Source organism: Capra hircus, chromosome 14 (assembly GCF_001704415.2).
Source record: "Capra hircus breed San Clemente chromosome 14, ASM170441v1, whole genome shotgun sequence".
Classification (NCBI taxonomy): Eukaryota; Metazoa; Chordata; class Mammalia; order Artiodactyla; family Bovidae; genus Capra; species Capra hircus.
In genome coordinates, this window is record NC_030821.1 from 90,646,064 (window position 1) to 90,668,801 (window position 22,738).

General features: G+C 40.2%; 1 long non-coding RNA gene across 1 annotated transcript in view; it reads left to right on the forward strand.

Moving 5' to 3' along the window:
• Positions 3,775–22,738, forward strand: part of LOC108637541 — a 123,836-nt gene continuing 104,872 nt past the window's right edge. Inside the window, exons 1-3 of the long non-coding RNA XR_001919179.1 lie at positions 3,775–3,829; positions 17,671–17,724; positions 19,947–19,982. This is a non-coding gene — a long non-coding RNA (uncharacterized LOC108637541). The remainder of the gene's footprint in view (positions 3,830–17,670; positions 17,725–19,946; positions 19,983–22,738) is intronic.

Here is a 22,738-nt window from a genome sequence, read left to right on the forward strand (position 1 = left end):
TTCTGGTCAGAAAAGATGACTGATATAATTTCAACTTTCTTAAAAATGAGACTTGTTTTGTGGCCTAGAATGTGATTTATCCAGGAGAATGTTCCATGTGCACTTGAAAATAATGTACATTTCTTTGCTTTTTACTGAACTGTTTATATATTTAACCCATCTGATCTAATATGTCACTTAAAGCCTCAATGATTTTCTGTGTGAATGATCTGCCCATTGATGTATGTGGGATGGTAATATCCCCTTACTATTATTGTGTTGGTTACAATTCTTCATTGTCTGTTAACATTTATGTATAGAAGTGTTACTGTGTTGAATTCATATATATTTACAATTGTTATATCTTTTTAGATTGAGCCCTTGGTCATTCTTTGTCTCTTGTTTACAGTTTTAAAATCTATTGTGTCTGAAAAATTATTGCTACTCCAGCTTTCCTTTTTGTTAATTTAAGTGTAGTTGACTTACAATATTTTATTAGTTTCAGGTGTATAATATAGTGATTCAGTATTTTTACAGGTGATATTCTCTTTAAAGCTATCACAAAATAATGGCTATATTTCCCCATACTGTACACTACATTCATGTTGCTTTTCCATTTTACCCATAGTGATTTGTGTCTCTTGCAACTGGCCGACAGAGCCAGATCCTGGGGTCTCTAGGTGCAGAGCCCAGGGGTTCCAGAGCTACTCTGGGACCACTAGTAGAAGAGCCTGATTCCTGACATAGCTAGCTGCAAAGTCTGTGGTGTTCTGAAGCTTGTTTCAGCCTCATGATGAGTGGTGTCAGGTCCCAGGGCAGCTGGCTGAGTGGCCCAAGGCGTCTCAAAGCTGATGTTGGCCATCTGGTGAGTGGGGCTGAATCCCAGGGTGTCCTGTAACTGGCACCTGCCTACTGGTAGGTGAGGCTGGCACTGAGTCTAGAGCAGGCTGGATGGTAGGCCCAGGCCATAGGTCTCTGGCTACAGGGCCCTGGACATCCCAGGTCCAGTGTGTGTACACAAGTGTGTGAACCGGATCCTCAGTCCCCTGGTAGGCAGGGATGTATCCAGGGGCATCTGTGGGCTCAGGTTAAGACCAGCGACTCCTATTTTCCTTCCCCATCACCTGTCCCTCTCTACTCTGCCTTTTGATTTTAGTTCTTCACTGCTTCTCTCTTTGGTTCTATAAAAGAACCTGGCATTCAGACCCCAAAAGATGGTTATTGTGCAACATTAGTCTGCTGTCTTCTCAGACAGTGTTCTGAATCAAGTCTTATTCCTTGCCTTGACAACAACAACAACAAAATCTAGGGAGTCTTAAGGCAGCCTGCTTCCTGACGAGCTCTGTCCCCACCCAGTCAGTTGCTTGTTCTAAGACATCCGGCACTGGCACCTACATGTCATCGAGTTAGTGGAGGTCTGGGCTCTGGGGCTAATAAGCTAGAGAAGATCCAAAGCTGTACTTGCCACACCAGTGTCCACGTGGTAGAATGAGCTCCCCATAATTGCTGCTGCTGCTGTCTGTGTCCCCAGGGTGAGGTCTGCCTGCCTCCTTATTCTCTGAGAGACTCCCCAAGATCAGCAGGTGGGTCTGCTCCAGGCTCCTTTCAAATTAATGCTTCTATCCTGGGTACTAAATCATGTTAGTCTTTGTGTGTGCCCTTTAAGTGCAGAGTCTGTATTTCCCACAGCCCTCTGTGTCTCCTAAAAGTGATCCCCACTAGCCTTCAAAGTCAAATATTTTAGGGGTTCATCTTTCCAGTGCAGGGTCCCAGGGCTGGGGATCCCAGTGTGGGGCTTGGATCCCTTGCCTCTTGTGAGAACTTCTGCAGTAGTAACTAGTCTCCCCTTTGTGGGTTGCCCACCTCGGGGTATAAGATTTGACTGTACGTCGTCTCCATTCTCCATTCCACCTACCTGTTGTGTGGTTTCTTCTTTATATCTTTAGTTGTAGAAGAGCCCTTATGTTAGTTTTCATTGGTAGGTGTTGTATAAATAGTTGTGATTCTGGTGTATCTAGGAAAGCAGGTAACTTCAGGGTCTTCCTACTTCACCATCTTGGCCCAGGAAGCACTTGCCTTTCTTTTCTTGCAGATGAAAAAAATAATGTTTATTGTCTTAAAAAGCAAAGAGCAAAAGGACATATAAAGAAAAGAATAAAAATCACCTGGTGGCACAAAGCAGAGATAGCTATTAATACTACTGCTGCTAATACTATTACTACTTTACACACAGAGAGTAATGTGCAATGCACTTAGGGCAGACAGAGTTCTTTCTACACACAGCATATTCTCTTACTCTTAAACACTGTACAAATTATATGCATAACACGTGTTTATTTAAAAATTGAAAAACATTGAAGAATATACTGAAGAAAATAAAATTGCCTGTAGTCATAGAATGCATAGATTATTTACTTTTATTTTCTGATTTGTTTGCTTTCATTAGTTCTTCTGAGACTCATAGGTAGATTTAGACACAGGTAGATAGGTGGATGGTTAGGTAGACAGACTTAAAAAATTTTTTTTTAATTATACCATAGATATGCCGCATGCATGCACAGGCACTCAGTTGCATCTGACTCTTTGTGACCCTCTGGACTGCAGCCCTCCAGGCTCCTCTGTCCATGGAATTTTCCTGGCAGAAACACTGGAGTGGGTTGCTATTTCCTCCAACAGGCAATTTCCCAACTTAGAGATTGAACCTACATTTCTTGCATCTGGTGCATTGACAGGCGAATTCTTTACCACTGTGCCACCTGGGAAGCCCACCATAGATATGCAGGGTATACCAATAAAAGCATATACCTTTCAGATAGTAATCAAACAAAACTACAGGCAACTGTGAGATGTGTCATCAACAATGTTATTAGTGGCCATTATGAACGCTTGTAGCTTTACAGTAATAAAAACAGGTATTCATTAACATTTATTCATTGCCACTGCTAAGTCACTTCAGTCGTGTCCGACTCTGTGCGACCCCATAGATGGCAGCCCACCAGGCTCCCCTGTCCCTGGGATTCTGCAAGCAAGAACACTGGAGTGGGCTGCCATTTCCTTCTCCAGTGTATGAAAGTGAAAAGTGAAAGTGAAGTCACTCGGTCCTGTCCGACTCTTGGCGACCCCATGGACTGCAGCCTACCAGGCTCCTCCGTCCATGGGATTTTCCAGGCAAGAGTACTGGAGTGGGGTGCCATTGCCTTCTCCATTTATTCACTAAATTTGTTAAATAATTGTATCTTTTTATATCATAAGAGCTTTCCTATAGTATAAACTAAAATTCATAAACATGATTGTAATGGTTTCGAGCATATTCCATTATATCTCTATGCTGTAATTTACGCAGTTCCCTATTACTGAACATTTAGAATGTTTCTCTTTTTACTACTATGAATAGCACTGTGCTCTACATCTTAGTGCCTAAATCTTTTCATCTCTGTTTATTTTCTTGGGATTCATTCTTAGCAGTAAAATCACTGGTCCCAATAAAATGAACATATTTAAGACCCTTGTTATATATTACCAAATTGCCTTCCAGAAAGTTCTTTGTTGCTTATAGAAAAAAAAAAATCCTTGTTCTATTTATACACTTTAATCATTTTTATGCAGCTTTTCTTTGACCTTTTAAACTTCTTTTTGGTTTTAGGACTCCAAATTGTGTTTTAATAAATGTTTCTTTCAAGGGATTAGCAAAGTAATCATGTTGTTATAAATACCCAAACAATGTAACTCTTTTATTTTCTCTTAGTAAAGCTCTGCAGATATAACATTTTTCACTGTATAAATTGTTTCTTTCTAGGGTGAACCAGGAGAGAAAGGAGATCCAGGTTTGTCAGGCGTTAATGGACAAGATGTAAGCCTAACTTTCTTTTTTCTAACATAGTGTTTACATTTGTCCACTGAAATATGCTTATTGTCTAATGCTACTGAGACTTAACTATCCTTGGAAGAACTAGCTACAATTATTCAATTATTGCAAAGTAAGAATCAAGGTAGTTGTTTTGTGTGTCTGTGTGTGTGGCTCAGTAGAGGCCCAGTTTTGTTATTGTTGTTTTTTTTGAAGGCCACTGACTTTATTGATTTAAAAAGCTTTACAAGGACAGTGACTGTTCTGCCAAAAAGAAGGCAAATAGCATAAAACAGACCAGGGAATAGTGGAGAGGGCTATGTGATCATTGGTCAGTTTCTGGTGCTAAAGAAAATTGAAGACCTTTTCCGGGAATCGCTGAAGGACACATGCGGTGCCAGTGCCAAGCAGGCCCCATATTTTTACTGTCGAAACTACCAGGTAGTTCCCTGGTTTTATATACCTCGTATTATGCTCATTCTTCATGGTCCCTTCTTCCTTGATATTCTGGCTTCCATTTCTTCTCTCTTCCTTTCTCGGTCTTTTTTCTTTTTACATATATGCTGCTGTGACCTGTGTTATGACCCAGGCTCCGCTTTTCATCTTACCCTCAGTCTCTCTCTGCTGAGGGGTCTGTTGAGGTCATATCTCAGGGATGAAAAGAAAAAAGGGAGTGGACCCTGTGTATCTGTGTCACTCCCCCTCCATTGCACCTGTTCCCCAAGCTCAGGGCTCCTGTCCCAGGTAATGTCAAGTCCTCCCACCTGCCCTCTCACCCCAAGGCAATTAACCCCCCAGAACTTCACTTGTGTTCTCATGATGGGATTTGGAGGGTAGATAAAATCTTCGTTTTCCTCTAAATGCAGATTATTCCCCTTTCAGGCCATAAGATTCACCATTTACTGTAGATATACTCCTTAGTAAGGCAAGTATCCACAATGAGAATTATTTTTTTCCCATGGTTTCCCTTCTTCACTTCATAAAAATGTTTTAAGAAGGTTCTGAAGGGCCATACTACTTACCTTTTGGACAGAGGAATAAGGAATAAGCTAGATCGGGTTCCCTAATGCCCAGATGTTGTAAAATCCATTTGGTCTGCAGCACGGTGGGAAGGGAGGCTGAACACTGTAATCCTAGGGCCTGTGAACAAAGTAAGACCTGGAGGGTTTGTTGTTGTTGTTCAGTTCCCAATTCGTGTCTGTTCTTTGTGACCCTGTGGCCTGCAGCAGGCCAGGCTTCCCTGTCCTTCACTGTCTCTCAGAGTTAGCTCAAGTTCATGTCTGCTGAGTCAGTGATGCCATCCAACCATCTCATCCTCTGTCATTTCCTTCTCCTTTTGCCTTCAGTTTTCCCCAGCATCAGGGTCTTTTCCAATGAGTCGACTCTTCCTATCAGGTGACTCTAATTGGAGCTTCAGCTTCAGTCCTTCCAATGAATATTCAAGGTTAATTTCCTTTAAGATTGATTGGTTTAATCTCCCACTGTCCAAGGGACTCTCAAAGAGTCTTCTCTAGCACCACAATTCAACAGCATCAATTCTTTGGTGTTCAGTCTTCTTTATGGTCCATCTCTCACATCCATACATGACTCCTGGAAAAACCATACCTTTGACTATACAGACCTTTGTCAGCAAAATGAAGTCTCTGCTTTTTAATATTCTGTCTAGACTTGTCATGGTTTTCCTTCCCTTGGATGGGGAGGGGTCCAAAGAGAACTATCCCAGAAGCTAACCCTACTAATTCACCCAAGCTTGAGGCTCTGGCCTCCACAGCTTTCTTCTCTTACTTCCTAGGAAGCCCTATTTGCACCTTTAATATGACATGCTTCTTGTTCCTATCTTCTTAAAAGGATTTTTCTCCACCAGAGAGAGAGAGTTAGCACCACTGTTTTGGAGCTAGGGGAGTCTGCATCTCTCCGCCTCTTTACAGCACAGTAGGGTGCTGGATAACCATTGGCCATTGGCCCCTACAGGTAATAGAGCTACTAATTTCCCATTGCCCTGTCACTGGAGATACCTGGTATAGTGGTCAGAGTTCTACGGTGGAAAGCAGAGCTCAATGTGTGTCCCTTCTGTCACTTGTTGAGAAAATCACTTCTCAGAGCCTGTTGGATTCTGAAGTCCCCATCACTGCAATGTCTTCTCATCTAATACAAAGAGATCATTAAGACTGGCTAGGCTTAGAGTCTTGAGAAGTATGATGAAATTTGAAGCCTTCATCCGGGCTTTTGGGACTCCAGTTGCATGCAGGGAGAACACAGTGAGAGTCCAGCTGGAGCTGGGCATGGACAGTGCTCTGTGTGTGGAGGTTTGCCCTCCCTCCTCTGAAGGGGCTCATGCTGTGTTCACATGAAGATTCCTTTCACAGTGTGTTCTGCAAAATGGAAAGAACTGAAGCTTTTGCCTGTGGCTCTGTTCTTTCTATCATATTCTTTATGAGAACAAAGACCATTTTTTTTGGAATTGCTAGTACTTAGTAAATGTTTGGAGTGAGAAAGGAGTAGTTGTTTGTTACATTTTCATGTTAAAAATTAAGATATTATTATAATAATCTAAAATACAAGTAATTAGAACCTAAACCAGGGAAACAGATGGAAGAGAGGGCACAGTGATATTGCAGAGGTTGGATGTACGCAATTTGGCGCTTGACTGCAGCAAAAAATAGCCCAAGATTTTGGCCATTCATTATGGAAGGATGTTATCTTCTGATAAACATGTTGAGAGAGATTAACTCCACTTGCAAAAGGTAGCCAAACTATATGTAATGGCAGCTCCCTGGAATAGAGGAGCAAAACAAAGATTTCTAGAAGTTTGTTAAGATAGCATTAGAGTAGAAATAGAGAAGGAATTTATCCAAGCACTCAAAACTGAGAGGAGGTTTGAGGGAATGGAGCCTGAAATATATTCATGTTAACTGAAGAGATTTGGAATTTTTTTCCATGGGGTCTGAAAGTAAGGTGATTTGACTTTTCAAAATTAATCAGTTTTACACACATATTTGCATGCTTTCTATTTGCTCAGGTCTAAAACGCTCTTGCTGAGAGAGCTCCCAGCCTCATGGGCAGTGTGACCTTTCCTCTTTGATAGGGATCTGGGAAGAGTCCTTCACATACCCCCAGCCACAAGCGTGTTATTCCTTTAGCGCTATCACTGCCTCTTATAGCTCATTAGGTACATTATAAAGCACGACAAAGCACATTTGCTCACTTGGTTACTTAATTAACATGTAGTTGATATCATTTTCTTTTCCTTAATTTTGTGAAAGTTATTCAGGAGTCATGGCTAAGGAGGAATAAAAAAAGTAATGACAGTTCTCTTTTTCCTTTCTATTACAAAAGCACTTTGCTCTTGTTCAATTACTCAGACATGTCCAGCTCTCTGCGATCCCATGGCAAAGCACCAGGCTTCCTGTCCTTCACTATCTCTCAGAGTTTGCTGAAACTCATGTCCATGGAGTCGGTGATGCCCTTTAACCATCTCATTCTCTGTCACCCCCTTCTCTTCTTGCTCTCAATCTTTCCCAGCATCAGGGTATTTTCCAATGTGCTGGCCCTTTGCATTAAGTGGCCAAAATATTGGAGCTTCAGCTTCAACACCAGTCTTTCCAGTAAATATTCAAGGTTGATTTCCTTTAGGATTGACTGGTTTGATCTCTTTGGTATCCAAGAGACTCTCAAGAGCTTTTTCCAATACCACAGTTCAAAAGCATCAATTCTTCAGTGCTCAGCTTTCTTTATAGTCCAATTCTCACATCCATACATGACTACTAGAAAAAACATAGCTTTGATTATACAGACCTTTGTCAGCAAAGTAGTATCTCTGCTATTTAATATACTATCTAGCTGTGCCATAGCTTTACTTCCAAGGAGCAAGTGTCCTTTGATTCCATAGTTGCAGTCACCATCCACAGTGATTTTGGAGCCCAAGAAAATAAAGCTTGTCACTGTTTCCACTATTTTCCATCTATTTGCCATGAAGTGGTGGGACTGGTTGCCATGTTCTTAGTGTTTTGAATGTTGAGTAGGGGTAAAGAATCATATGCTGTTATTTATTCCATTGGTGGTGGTGGTGGTTTTAAACATTGTACCATGCTTCAAAAACTGGTTTCATGAGGAATTTAAAATTCAATCCTTACCTCAATTTTATGGCTAGAAAGTGCAGGAGGTGAGAGTATCCCTATTTTCAGAGTAAAGAAATAGATCTTAGGAAACTAAGAAATTTTCTTTTAGAAAATGGTAAAGTGGGTCTTTATCCCTCATTTGACCGAAAAGTCTATTTCCCCACAAAGTCACACCACATTTCTCATTGTCTATTTTTAAATGCTAAAATAAACTGACTCCACAAACCAAAATCACTCAGCATTTATGACAGCTCACTCTGCCTTTCAATAAGTGTAGGTACTCATTCTTAGGGAATGAAAGGCATTATAATAGCTATCTCAGTCTGTACTGAAGTCAAGCCATGATGGAGATCATAATTTCAGGAATATTCTGTTGGAACACAAACTGAATAACCTCAATACGTCAGTTCACTGCAGTTACTTAACACCTCAGAGAAAATTTAAAGAATTTAATATTCCCATGAAATTAATTCAGAGCCTTTTTATGGTCTTTATTCTTATATATTAAACATATATTGATGTAAATGTACCTTTTGGTAATAATGTCTTCTGTGCCAGCTTTCCCATGTAGTGGACAAGCTCACTTTGGAAAATGTAAACCTCCTTTAAAGGGAAGTATGCAGCAGTTCAGCTTTCTTAATGGGACACTCTTGCATTTTGGTCAAGATGGTACTCTGCCTCATGGGATTGTCTTGCAAAAGCAGAATGTATAGCATCCTTCATGCTCAGCAGTAACAACTCTTAGTCATTAGGGCAAAAAATTGCTTTGACATCTTTCTCAATGCATTCTTGATTCTGTGTGTGTGTGTGTGTGTGTGTGTGTGTGTGTGTGTGTGTGTGTGTGAACTTTGATTGATCCTCATGGTACTGGGATATTGGATTCATATTTACCTAATAGTTTAGATAATGCATATCAAACATATTGAAATTATCAAAATTTTGAGTTCCTAGAATTTAGCCTTCAAAATATAAGACCTCAACTTTTCACGCATTCTAATTTATAATTAAATGATTTTGACTATGACCTACCATGAGATATGTTCAACATTGGCATCTTAGAACACACTTGAGGGAGCATCTCATAAAGTTAATGTGATCCTTGAAACCAACAATCTGGGCTGAAATTCCAGCTCTGCCACTGCCCACCTGGTGTACTAATGAGCACATTCTTTATTCTCTATGTGCCTATTTCTTCATTTGCACAATGGAATGATAATAGTAAGAGCACTTAACTCATAGTCCTTTTTTTTAGGATTAAAGGGGTCATCAAACATAAAGCATTTAAGTCAGAGTCTTGCATACCAGAAGAGCTATATAAACATTTGCTGTTATTAGAAACAGGGTTAGAAAACACATTTTCTCTAATACATATAGATAGATCTTTTCATTTATTTTTTGTGGAGTTATGTAATCTTGGAAAAGTGAATTTCAATCATTCAGTTTAGTCTCTTCCTCTGCAACTTTATTATTGTCTTTCAAACAACTCTTATCAGAATTATAGCATCTGATGTTTCTAAAATTGTCACGTTAATCTCCTTATACCAATGCAATCTGTATACTGAATACAAAAATGTTGGAATCACAAAGCTGCAATATTGGCTGCTGACAGCTGTGCCATTGCTAGGGAAAAAGAAGTAGTCAATAGAGGATGAGGAAAATGATGAATAGATGGGTAAATGTTTTTAACAAATACCATTAGTTTGTATCAAATGGTCTTTAAAGCTGCTACATATTGTTAGTAAGTAGCTCTTGCAATGAAAATTAATTCGTAATCTACCTCCTTTTATAACTCTAGTTGCCATACTGTCCATCAGCTTTCATTGTGCATTTAAAATTTTTATTGAAATATGGTTGATTTACAATGCTGTCTCAGTTTTAGGTATCCAGTAAAGTGATTCAGATATATATTATTTTTTAGATTCATTTCCATTACAGGTTATCACAAGATACTGAGTGGAGTTCCCCGTGCTATACAGTAGGCCCTTATTGGTTATCTATTTCATATATTTTAATCCCAAACTTCTAATTCATCCCTCCACCCCTTCTCTTTTGGTAACCATGTTTGTTTTCTATATCTGTGAGTCTCTGAATCTGTCTGTTTTGTAAGTAAGTTCATCTTGCATTTGGATAAGAGTACCTGCCTCTCATGACATATGGAGCCTACTACTGAGCATCTTTATATACAAACATTTTATAGAGAACAGTGGTAATAGATGCCTGTCTTATTCATTATTAAATTCGGAGTCTGTTTCATTCGATTCTGTATGCTTTATGGTGAGTGCTGTCTTTTTTTCTCCAATACTGAATAGCCATTGATAGCAACACTAGTGTCCCATGAGCAGAAAAATTACACTTGAGAAAAGCATGACTAATCTGCTTCTTAGAGCCTGTTATGATGCCATGACCTTAACAACATGGTACACGAGCTCCATGGATGCACTTCAGTGGCCAATGACAAAAGTTGAGGCTTGATGAGTGCAGTACTTCCCAATGGCATTTTATTCTATGTGAGTTAAAAGACAGTTGTTACATGTCCATCAAACTGACTACAAAACTGAACGGAACAATTGAGTATCCCTTGGAATTCAGCTTGAAAAGCACAAGCAACATTTATCAAGTACCTTAGATGTGCCAAGTATTTTTAAACAGATGAGTGTCAGAACAACTTTCCAAGACAGATATTATCTTTTATTGAAGTATAGTTGATTCACAATGTTCTATTAATTACTGCTGCACAAAGTGATTCAGTTATATGCATACATGCATTCTTATTTATATATATTCTTTTCCATTATGGTTTATCATAGAAATATAGTTCTCTGTATATATAGTAAAACCTTGTTTTTTTATCCATTCTATATATAAAAAGCTTATATCTGCTAACTTCCCTCCTCCAGCCGCCTCTCCATTACCACCACCAGTCTGTCCTCTGTGTCTGTGATTCTGTTTTATGGGTAGGTTTATTTGTGTCATATTTTAGGTTTCACATATAAGTGACATCATACGGTAGTGGTCTTTCTGTTTTGGACTCAGTATGACAGTCTCTACATCCATCCATGTTGCTGCACATGGCCTTATTTCACTCTTTTTTATGACTGAGGAGTCTTCCATTATATATATGCACCACATCTTTATTCATTCATCTGTCGATAGACATTTAAATTGTTTCCATAAAGACAACTATTACTTATACCTGTTTTATAAGGAAACTTAAATGACTTATTTGAGAAAAAAATGCATGAATCCTTTATTGATTCTTCTGAACTCCACATGTGTGAAGTCTTGAGCATCTCCAGGAGAGTTAGGCATCTCCAGGACCTGCCCCCTTCATGCCTGCTGGCACACTTATCATAACCCTCAGTGTTTACATCTGCCTGTGGCTGGTTGCTTTATTACCACACCTTGTCCCTGAGCATAGACAGCATATTAAAGAGCAGAGACATTACTTTGCCAACAAAGGTCCGTCTAGTCAAGGCTATAGTTTTTCCAGTGGTTATGTATGGATGTGAGAGTTGAACTATAAAGAAAGCTGAGCGCTGAAGAATTGATGCTTCTGAACTGTGGTGTTGGAAAAGACTCTTGAGAGTCCCTTGGACTGCAAGGAGATCCAACCAGTCCATCCTAAAGGAGATCAGTCCTGAATATTCTTTGGAAGGACTGATGTTGAAGCTGAAGCTCCAATACTTTGGCCACCTGATGCAAAGACTTGACTCATTGGGAAAGACCCTGATGCTGGGAGGGATTGGGGGCAGGAGGAGAAGGGGATGACAGAGGATGAGATGGTTGGATGGCATCATTGACTCAATGGACATGGGTTTGGGTGGACTCCGGGAGTTGGTGATAGACAGGGAGGCCTGGAGTGCTGCAGTCCATGGGGTCACAAAGAGTTGGATACGACTGAGCCACTGAAATGAACTGAACTGTCCCTGACCATAGATGATTAAACCAGAGATAGTTCAAGTACTTGCTTGACACATCAACAAGTAACTCCCTTTTCCAGAAGTTGCGATTACAGTTAGTCTGTCAGGTAGGAGTGTTGAAAAATTTTAATGTATTAGTTTATACTTCAAATAGTATTTTTTAATGTGTAATATATATGATGATTATGAATCATAGAATGTACTCAGAACTCGACATAATGCCATGCCCACTCCAGAGTTAATCATTTTCCTGAATATTGTGTTTCATATTCCTTCCCATTATTAAAAACAATTTCTTCCTACTCATCTGTTCATGGTAATACAGGGTTCTGTCTTGCATGTGTATGGATGTTCCATAACATTTGCTGCAGAAATGAATATTCACTGTCTTTCTCAGCTATTCCTTTCTTCGTGTTTGTTTCCCTGCCCCCCTCTGGATAATGTTCTACCAGCATGAAGAGAAAAGACCCTTCTTTAGTACACTTCTCAGCTTAGTAAACAGCCCAGCCTCCAAGCCAGTCCTGAGTTCAGTTCAGTCGCTCAGTAGTGTCCAACTCTTTGCGACCCCATGAATCGCAGCACGCCAGGCCTCCCTGTCCATCACCAACTCCCAGAGTTCACTCAGAGTCGCATCCATTGAGTCAGTGATGCCATCCAGCCATCTCATCCTTGGTCGTCCCCTTCTCCTCCTGCCCCCAATCCCTCCCAGCATCAAAGTCTTTTCCAATGAGTCAGCTATTCGCATGAGGTGGCCAAAGTACTGGAGTTTCAGCTTTAGCATCAGTCCTTCCAAAGAAATCCCAGGGTTGATCTCCTTCAGAATGGAGTGGTTGGATCTCCTTGCAGACCAAGGGACTCTCAAGAGTCTTCTCCAACACCCACAGTTCAAAAGCATCAATTCTTCTGTGCTCAGCCTTCTTCACAGTCCAACTCTCACATCCATACATGACTACTGGGAAAGCTATAGCCTTGACTAGACAGACCTTAGTCGGCAAAGTAATGTCTCTGCTTTTTATTATGCTATCTAGGTTGGTCATCACTTTTCTTTCAAGGAGTAAGCGTCTTTTAATTTCATGGCTGCAATCACCATCTGCAGTGATATTGGAGCCCAAAAAAATAAAGTCTGACGCTGTTTCCACTGTTTCTCCATCTATTTCCCATGGAGTGATGGGACCGGATGCCATGATCTTCTTTTTCCGAATGTTGAGCTTTAAGCCAACTTTTTCACTCTCCTCTTTTACTTTCATCAAGAGGCTTTTTAGTTCCTCTTCACTTTCTGCCATAAGGGTGGTGTCATCTGCATATCTGAGGTTATTGATATTTCTCCTGGCAATCTTGATTCCAGCTTGTGTTTCTTCCAGTCCAGCGTTTCTCATGATGGACTCTGCATATAAGTTAAATAAGCAGGGTGACAATATACAGCCTTGACGTACTCCTTTTCCGGGTTTGGAACCAGTCTGTCGTTCCATGTCCAGTTCTAACTGTTGCTTCCTGGCCTGCATACAGATTTCTCAAGAGGCAGCTTAGGTGGTCTGGTATTCCCATCTCTTTCAGAATTGTCCACAGTTTCTTGTGATCCACACAGTCAAAGGCTTTGGCATAGTCAATAAAGCAGAAATAGATGTTTTTCTGGAACTCTCTTGCTTTTTCCATGATCCAGCAGATGTTGGCAATTTGATCTCTGGTTCTTCTGCCTTTTCTAAAACCAGCTTGAACATCAGGAAGTTCACGGTTCACATATTGCTGAAGCCTGGCTTGGAGAATTTTGAGCATTACTTTACTAGCATGTGAGATGAGTGCAATTGTGTGGTAGTTTGAGCATTCTTTGGCATTGCCTTTCTTTAGGATTGGAATGAAAACTGACCTTTTCTAGTCCTGTGGCCACTGCTGAGTTTTCCAAATTTGCTGGCATATTGAGTGCAGCACTTTCACAGCATCATCTTTCATGATTTGAAATAGCTCTACTGGAATTCCATCACCTCCACTAGCTTTGTTCATAATGATGCTTTCTAAGGCCCACTTGACTTCACATTCCAGGATGTCTGGCTCTAGATGAGTGATCACACCATCGTGATTATCTGGGTCATGAAGATCCATTTTGTACAGTTCTTCTGTGTATTCGTGCCATCTCTTCTTAATATCTTCTGCTTCTGTTAGGTCCATAACATTTCTGTCCTTTATCGAGCCCATCTTTGCATGAAATGTTCCCTTGGTATCTCTAATTTTCTTGAAGGGATCTCTAGTTTTTCCCATTCTGTTGTTTTCCTCTATTTCTTTACATTAATTGCTGAAGAACGCTTTCTTATCTCTTCTTGCTATTCTTTGAAACTCTGCATTCAGATGGTTATATCTGTCTTTTCTCCTTGGCTTTTCGCCTCTCTTCTTTTCACAGCTATTTGTAAGGCTTCTCCAGACAGCCATTTTGCTTTTTTGCAAGTACAAACCAGCCTCAGTCCCTCCTTTCCCAGGGCCCGCCTCCAGCATTTCTGCAACTCCATTCCCACTTCTGGCCATCTTGTTCTCTTGCCTGCAAAGCTGTGAGAGCCCCTTTCTGTTTCTGCTCTTGCTGCCTGCAATCTATTTTCATGTTGTAGCCAAAATTCTCCTTTTTCGGGAAACACCGTCAAACCCTAAATGGCTTCCCCTTGCTCCTAGATCAAAACCCTGCCTTCTCTCCACATCCTACAGTTCTCTATGTGCCATGACCCCTGACTACCCTTGAGTTCACGTCCCACTCCTCCCCTCCTCACTTGCTCATGACACTCCTTCCATCCGGGGGCTGTTGTGCTTGCTAGTCCCTTACCTCTCCCCCAACACCGTTTCCCAGGATCGGTGCAAGACTGGATCCTATACAACAACAAACACTCCCTCTACACAGAGCCCATTTCCAGCCACTACCCCCATTGCCCTGCATTCAGCACACTGAGCCTGTGGACCCAGTCACTGTCAGTCACCCTCCTCTACACCATGAATTCCACTGCAGCAGGAAATCTGACTTTGCTAAGGGAAAAATTATTCTGACACTTGCTAAAATGGTGAAAAAGTGGTGAAAGTGTTAGTCGCTCAGTTGTGTCTGACTCTTTACAACCCCATGGACTGTAGCCTGCCAGGCTCCTCTATCCATAGAATTCCCTAAGCCAGAATATTGGAGTGGGTTGCCATTTCTTTTTCCAGGGGATCTTCCCTACCTAAGAATCAAACCTGGGTCTCCTGCGTTGCAGGTAGATTGTTTACTCTCTGAGCCAACAGAGAAGCCCTAAAATGGTAAAGAAGAATTTTTAGTCAAGATTATCACAACATGAGTATTACAATAAGGAAGAGAGATTGGCCTCAACTCTGAATTCAGCAAGGATGAGTGGGGATGTATAGCCAAGGAATAGAGAGAGGTGGTCATTGAATGGAATATTGCTAAGAACAGACATTAAGGCTAGGGGATTCTCTCTAAACTAAGTTAACAAGATTCTTGATAAAACTGGGCTAGGCAGGCCATGGATGGACAGGGGCCAGGGTTGAGGCCTAGTCAAGGAGAGGACTCAGAGGACAAATATAAATATGCTATACTTTCTCTTAGCCACATTTTAGAAAGTGAAAAGAAGCAGGTGAAAAGAATTTTAAATAATATATCTTATTTAATCTCATATGCACATTATCTGTTCAATACATTAAAATGAAAGTGAAATCACTCAGTCATGTCTGACTCTTTGCGACCCTGTGGGCTGTAGCCTACCAGGCTACTCCATCCACAGGATTCTCCAGGCAAGGGTACTGGAGTGGGTTGCCATTTCCTTCTCCAGGGGATCTTCCTGACCCAGGGATCGAACCCAGGTCTCCCACCTTGCAGGCAGATGCTTTACCCTCTGAGCCACCAGGGAAACCTTTTCAATACATAACCAACATAAAAATTACTAATGAGCTACTGTACATTCATTTCTTTGTACCAAATGTTGAAAACCCAATGGTATTTTACACTCATGGCATATCTCCATTCAGACCAGTCACATTTCAAGGATGAACAGCTACATGTGGCCCTGGGCTACATATTGGGCAGTGCAGATCTGATGATTGTAGTGGTGACTGTACAAAGGGTATCCAATAAATGTCCACTAAATAAATGGATGAGTGAACTAAGAACAAGCTTGATTCACAGAAATGGCCATTTTCTTTCTGCAAGTGTTCAAAATATGTTGGTGCCAAGTTTTACTCCAGAGACATGTATAAACAGTATGTGTCGCTTGATATGGGAAGGAATGGATATTTCAAATAATAAGAGAATATCACCTTTCAATTATAATTTAATTCTTCACTCATCTTTGTTTTATAAATACCCAGAGGTAATAAAGGAAGAAAGCATAGCTATGAATTTTATCCACGAAGGAGTTTATGCAATCACAAAGGTGTTTTGATTTTTTCTTTTTTAACCAATTAGGTATTTTCATCTATTAAATTTTTTTCTTATAAGTATAAGACTGCAGTTTTCACGAGATAACAAATTTTAACAAGATTATTTTAAATATCTGGTTTTCTTCTATTCCTTTAAATTCATCATCAGCTTCTATATTGGGTAGCTACAAGTGGTAGCATTTGGCATTATTTATTCACTGTAAAATGTCAGAGCAGTAAGAGCTGGATTCCTCAATTGGGAACAGTAAGATGCCTGGATTTACTGTGCATTGTGTGGCTTCAGAATATTTTTTCTGTTATTGTTCTTCCCTCATCCAGTGTGTTAAGAAAAGTATTTTTCCTGTTTACCACATAGGACATGTCTGTCTTTTCTTCCTGTTTACACTGAAAACATTCAGCTGTAGCACTGATCTCCAGTGAAATCTATTGTGGTGTTCCTGACAGCTGTCAAATTCTGAATCAGATCAACCACATACCCACTAAAACACCCAACAGTCCAGAAGACTCATGAATATGTTTATCAGATATGTCTTATATAGTTTCAACTGCTGTCTTTATGCTGCTGCTGCTGCTGCTAAGTCGCTTCAGTCGTGTCCGACCGTGCGATCCCATAGACGGCAGCCCACCAGGCTCTGCTGTCCCTGGGATTCTCCAGGCAAGAACACTGGAGTGGGTTGCCATTTCCTTCTCCAATGCGTTAAAGTGAAAAGTGAAAGTAAAATCGCTCAGTTGTGTCAGACTCTTCGCGACCCCATGGACTGCAGCCTACCAGGCTCCTCCATCCATGGGGTTTTCCAGGCAAGCGTACTGGAGTGGGTTGCCATGCTGTCTTTATAAATCCAGGTAAAAAAAAGAAATAATAATTAGAGAAACAAACCAGGCTTTAAAACAGGAGAGAGACTGCATTTTAGCTCCAAATTTATGAGGGATAGGAAAACAATGTATTCTTCCTCTCTTTTCCCCTCCAGTTAGATTTCTCTATAGAGACAACAAAAAATGTTTTTGATTTAAACCTTGACTTTTAAGGGCAAGCTTCAAAAAGGCCAAATCAATGCTAAATCAGAGGTATTTACAAGACTGACAAATTTAAGCCAAAGTGGATACTTAAAAGCTCATATAGATCTTTAGATGATGCTCTCCCAGATGGTGAATTAATGTAATTTTAGCAAGAAGCAAAGTTTCAGTAATATGCAGTATTGCGGCCTCGCACTGACCTAATGTGTCTGTACCCATCACAGCGCAGATGTTGTATATCATTTTACTGCCAGTTTTCCTATACCACGCACTGAAGAATGGGATTTGGGAGTACAGTAAATTATGATTTTAAATTTCAACTAGTGACTTGTTAGAAATTGAAGCTTTCTGTGAACTGTGTGTAGAAATCACATCGATTGTGTTCTTTGTGCAGGGTGTGAAAGGTGACTTGGGTCCTCGTGGTCCACCTGGCCCAAAAGGAGAAAAGGTACAGTATTTACCTGGTCTTTTCTCAAGAAAACCCTGAGAACCTACGCAGTGACTTTTCACTGATCCTGTTTAACAGCCAAAATGTAATTTTGTTAAAATTAACCAAAGGCTATTATGTTTAAAAAAAAAAAAAAACTAAACTAAACAAGAAAAGCCTTTTGGTTCATTCAATTAGTTTGAAGAGACTAAATGCACAATTGCTAGTCAACAGTAATTTGCGTTTATAAGATTTCCCTTTTTTCTCCCTCGGCACCGTTAGGTATTCATTCCGTCACAGATTTGCACCGATGTCCTGCACTGGGGAACTTCGCCAGTAGCGCTGAGATGCTGCCATGGTGAAGCAGGTGGCCTTTGTGGGGAAAAAGGATAACGGTGCATCTCAGTCTTAATCTGAATGCCCTTCTTCCTGCCACATTTTCTCATGTCATTTTATAGGTGCCCATCAGCAGGGACCTTGAAAAGAAAATTATGAGATAGTGAAAGCAAGAGTTGTTTGGAGTGAGGTCACTGGGTGATCCTAGTTTGCTGACAATTGAACACACGGGCATTTTGCTCTGTATTTTGTTCTTCATTCTCAACCTACTTGGAAATCTTTGTCTCTAGTATTTACCTTCTCAAGAAAGTTGCCTGCAGATTGGTCCCCGATGACTGATTTAAATTTCATCAATGTTTTTTTAACAACTATTGGTTATTTGTATTCAGTTGTTCCCAATATAATGATTACACAAGGCTAAGTGTTCACTTTTCAGGTGATTTTGTTAAATGAGAAAAGAGAATGTTGTAGAGATACTCCCACATAAGAATACAATATCCGGTGCCCCCTGCCACCCAGTGTTGGTTCCATAATGTCCATTTGAAGAGGGGTTAAGGCAGTGATACTTGATTTTTTTTTCCTTATGTGATAACTTTATTTAATTCACCATCAGCACTCTGGGGTTCAGTATATTTATCTATAAAATGAGGGAATTTGATGAGATAGAAGGTCTCTAATTGTCAAATTTAACATTCTAAGACTTACCTTTTTAAAAGGTATTCACTTTTTATTGAAAAAGTGAAAATGTTAGTTGCTCAGTTGTGTCCAACTCTTGGCTACCCCATGGACTGTAGCCCATGAGACTCCTCTGTCCATGAGATTCTCCAGGCAAGAATACTGAAGTGGGTTGCCATTGCCTTCTTCAGGGGATCTTCCCAACCCAGAGACTGAACCAGGGTTTCCTGCATTGCAGGTGGATTCTTTACCTTCTGAGCCACCAGGAAAGCCCTTTTTTTTTTTTTTCAATTGAAGTATAGTTTAGTTTGCAGTATTTTATTAGTTTCAGGAATGCTAATCAGCATAGTGATTCATTTTGAATCAGCATAGTGATTCAAAAATTGTATAGCTTATATTCCATTTAAAGCTGTTATAAAATACTGGCTATCTTCCTTGTGTTGTACAGTATGTCTTTGTAGCTTATTTACTCTGTGCATAGTGGTTGGTACCTCTTAATTCTCTACCCCTGTCTTACCTCTCTCTGTGATGCTTGATCTTAATGACCAAGAGTTCCCATGAAGTAAATATATACGGTGATACAATAAAGCATATAGGTGACATATTTATAAGTTGAAAAATAATAAACATTTAGATTAACCATATTCTTTAGATTTTGAATAGTTTTTCAATATACCTACCTAGTAATTTGTATTCATGTAATTGTCAGCAAAGCAACGTTAGTATTTAAAATTTCATGACTATAGGCAAAACCTCTTACAAGTGTTCTCAAGTGCAAGGCCAGTTCAGCAAAGCTTTAAAAGAGGCAATGGGGCTGCTGAAGGCATGAAGTGGGGAGACCCACTTATTATTTTTGCTGACCCACTTATTATTACTGTGCTAACTTTGTCAGAAATATAATCTGTCATTGTGACATTTCCCAGCTGCTCCATTGGCAAGTAACCATATTTGAAGAGATACTCTTTCTAATTTTGGATTAGTAGACAAAAGAATAGAAATTAGATTATTTTAGCTTTTCAAAACAAGTTCTGCTGCTGCAGAAAGCATGGGGCTGCACAAGGTGATTAGCATGTGATAAATTTTTCTTTGTGAAGACACTTTTATCAAGGTAAAATTCTACTTTTCTTTCCATCCAGATTTATCTAAATATTGCTTTGATCCATTCTTAAAATTTGTACATATGTGGGCAAGAAGGGACTATCGGTAATTGCAGCTTTTCTTTCATCCTTTAGGGAGATATGGGACCACCAGGACCACCAACACTAACTGTAAGTAGTTTTGAAATCAAAATTCGTAACTGAAATATGTTACCCTGTTGACTGCTCACAGTATATCATGACTATACAGAATTTAAGCCATCAGATATTTTGGGAACTGAAAGTGACTTCAAAGTAGATCTAAGCAAACCTCCAGATTTTAAAGATGGAGCTTCTACCCACAGCAGTGAAGGGCTTAACCTGAGGTCATGCAGGTAGTCACTGGAAAAGTCTGGAAGCAGTACTTAACCTAAGCAATTTTCCCCACCCTCCATATGGTTCATAATTTTTCCCCTTCAGGGTTTGATTATACATTCTTAACGTGACATTTAAAGTTAATGAAAGCAGAGACGGTTCTTCTTACTCTAAAAACTATAAGAGAATAAACTATAATCACCCAATGTGTAAAAATAGCTACCTGTTTAAACTGATTGTTACATTCTCCAAAACCCATTCAAGCCCGTTGCTTTTGCCTATGTGAGTTGCTTCTAAGATTTGAAAATGATAAAATAGAGATATTTCAGTTACAGATTTATGAGAAAAGTTTATAATGTCCACATAATGGCATTGCTCTCAATTAAATGGTTCATCATTTATTAAACATTTAGTCATAAATATGTAATGCTTTCATATTTGGATACGATTTGCTGTTATAGATTTTCTTCATAGGCCATTAAGGTTTCTCATTTAAGTTAAAGATTTGGTCTGAGAATGACACTAAGCTTAATGGAAAAGAAGAAAGATGTTTAACTAAGATCATGTGTAGCTTGAGGCCTCTCAAATTTTATGTTGATATTAGCTAATGACATAAATTAAGAATTTAAATCATCAGTTTCCTGAGACCTACGCTGATCATAGAAGGCCAAGTTTAAAGAAATCTTCTAGCATCTGAATGAGGGTCCTCCCATTAGGGCAGCACAGGACTTGCAAAGACTATGTGGCTTTGATAACATTCATATTTATCTTTGTACTTGAAAATGTCATTCTGAACACTATGTTAATGCTATCTTACACAAATAATCTTTGCAATGCTCACTTATAATGCAAATATTTCTTCATAAATGGAAAATCTAAGGAAACAAACAAATGACTTTCTTAGGAATAGCCAAATTCAATTAGGGTGGAATTCTGTGCTTGAAGCTTTGATTTTCAAGATGGGAATAAAAACTATTTGAGAGGAGGCTTTAACTGCATATTATTCATTTTTTTATGATTTGTGGAGTTTATTTCTTAAATTATTTGGCAATGATTTAAAGTTTGCTCATTTTATTTAAATCACATGTTTATTTTTCTTCAACTGAGTTATGTGCTCAATCATTCCATGTAGTTATCTGATTACACAGTCATTTGCAACTTGTGTTTGAAGACTAAAATGCAATCTGTCTGTATCATTTCGCCTGATAAGCAAAGTTGGCCCCTCAGCCAGAATATTATATTGGACTATGTCAATGTCAAGCAACAACTGACATCTTTCTGCCAAGTAACACCCTTTAGATGTCTCTTTGCACTATTCAGTGGCCAGACACTACAGGAGTACAAGCTGATTTTCATACTTATCTAAAGATATGAGAGAAACTCCAAAGTGGGAGGTTAAGAGAGTGAATTAGAAGGATATGCAGCTTACCATCTTCCAAAACACATCAAAAAGACATCTACATGTGGTAAAATTGTCATTGAAAACTAGCAGAAGACCTCTTACACAGCCAAAGCTGCAAGAAAGATCCCCACACAACTGGTAGGGTAACAAAAAGGCATTGGAACAGGACCAGCGCCCCTGGGAGGGAGCTGTGAAAGAAGAAAAACCCTTACAGACGACCCCTCCCCTTGTGAACCCCCTTCACTGGCTGGGAGGTCCATTTGGCTAGATAGGGGATCTGGAGGGGCCTGGACTCTGCCCGTGAGGAGGTCTGCATGTGCTGGCTTGTTAGCTGTCAGGACAGAGAGAGACTGGCTCTGATGGCTGCCACCTCAGTGCACTTCCTAACCTTAAATGTCCTTCAGGTGGAGCTGCTGGTACATTGAGTGGACAGCTGCTGAAACTTGGGCTTATGTGGATGGATCCTGGGAAAGGACTCAGCCTAGATATGCAGAAACAGCCCAGAGGGCAGGAGTGTAGTGCAGGCCTAACCTCCAGGCCAGGCTTACATTAGGTCAGGGACAAGCACAACAGAGAAAGGGATGTGACCTGAACTGCTTCTGAGCAGAACCGTGGATGCCTGCATAAATGGTGCATAGGTTCAGAGTGACTACGTGGGTCTCTGTTGTTTTGGCACTCACCTCCTTGGGACAGAGCACAAACTTAAGAGCCTTCTCAAATGCAACCTTCAGGGTTCTACTGCAACAACTGGGGAGCAGAGCCTGTTGTTGGCACACACATGGCAGGGTGTGGATTTACCATTAGAAAGCCCACTGTTAGTCTGCTCATGGCAGGGCACAGCTCCATTGGTAGGCTTTGTGAGTACACACACTATGGGGAAGAGGATGATATCTGAGCCCATAATCAGCGCTGTCACATCAGGGACATGTGGGGGTCAGGAGGTCCTGCAGCAGCAGACTTTGTTGGCGTGCACATCAGGTGAGGGACATAATCCGCAGTATCACATGTCTCCAGTGGACAGGCCCTAGGGAGAAGCTTGCACTGGTTCCTTTCCCAGCAGAAGTGCTCCAGTTCCACCCAGCGCACACAAAGCCTGAAGCTAGAATCTGGGGGGACAGGCCCTGGGAGAGCCCTACTACAGAGGCAGCTCAGGTCTCAGGTGGCAGCTCAA